Source organism: Schistocerca serialis, chromosome 8 (assembly GCF_023864345.2).
Source record: "Schistocerca serialis cubense isolate TAMUIC-IGC-003099 chromosome 8, iqSchSeri2.2, whole genome shotgun sequence".
In the NCBI taxonomy this organism is placed as follows: domain Eukaryota; kingdom Metazoa; phylum Arthropoda; class Insecta; order Orthoptera; family Acrididae; genus Schistocerca; species Schistocerca serialis.
The window spans coordinates 418,167,201-418,167,910 of record NC_064645.1 but is presented as its reverse complement, the minus strand read 5'-3'; the positions used below and the strand labels follow the sequence as shown (position 1 = coordinate 418,167,910).

At 53.0% G+C, this 710-nt stretch overlaps 1 non-coding gene across 1 annotated transcript; it reads right to left on the bottom strand.

The window, feature by feature from the left end:
* Trnas-cga (transfer RNA serine (anticodon CGA)) lies at nucleotides 1–75 on the bottom strand. Its single transcript has one exon. It is a non-coding gene; the product is annotated as a tRNA-Ser (tRNA).
* Nucleotides 76–710: the final 635 nt, after the last annotated feature.

Below are 710 nucleotides of genomic sequence, written 5' to 3'. Positions count from 1 at the left end.
GTGCCCGACCGAGACTCGAACTCGGGACCTTTGCCTTTCGCGGGCAAATGCTCTACCAACTGAGCTACCGAAGCACGACTCACGCCCGGTACTCACAGCTTTACTTCTGCCAGTACCTCGTCTCCTACCTTCCAAACTTTACAGAAGCTCTCCTGCGAACCTTGCAGAACTAGCACACCTGAAAGAAAGGATATTGCGGAGACATGGCTCAGCCACAGCCTGGGGGATGTTTCCAGAATGAGATTTTCACTCTGCAGCGGAGTGTGCGCTGATATGAAACTTCCTGGCAGATTAAAACTGTGTGCCCGACCGAGACTCGAACTCGAGACCTTTGCCTTTCGCGGGCAAGTGCTCTACCAACTGAGCTACCGAAGCACGACTCACGCCCGGTACTCACAGCTTTACTTCTGCCAGTACCTCGTCTCCTACCTTCCAAACTTTACAGAAGCTCTCCTGCGAACCTTGCAGAACTAGCACTCCTGAAAGAAAGGATATTGCGGAGACATGGCTTAGCCACAGCCTGGGGGATGTTTCCAGAATGAGATTTTCACTCTGCAGCGGAGTGTGCGCTGATATGAAACTTCCTGGCAGATTAAAACTGTGTGCCCGACCGAGACTCGAACTCGGGACCTTTGCCTTTCGCGGGCAAGTGCTCTACCACCTGAGCTACCGAAGCACGACTCACGCTCGGTACTCACAGCTTTACTTCT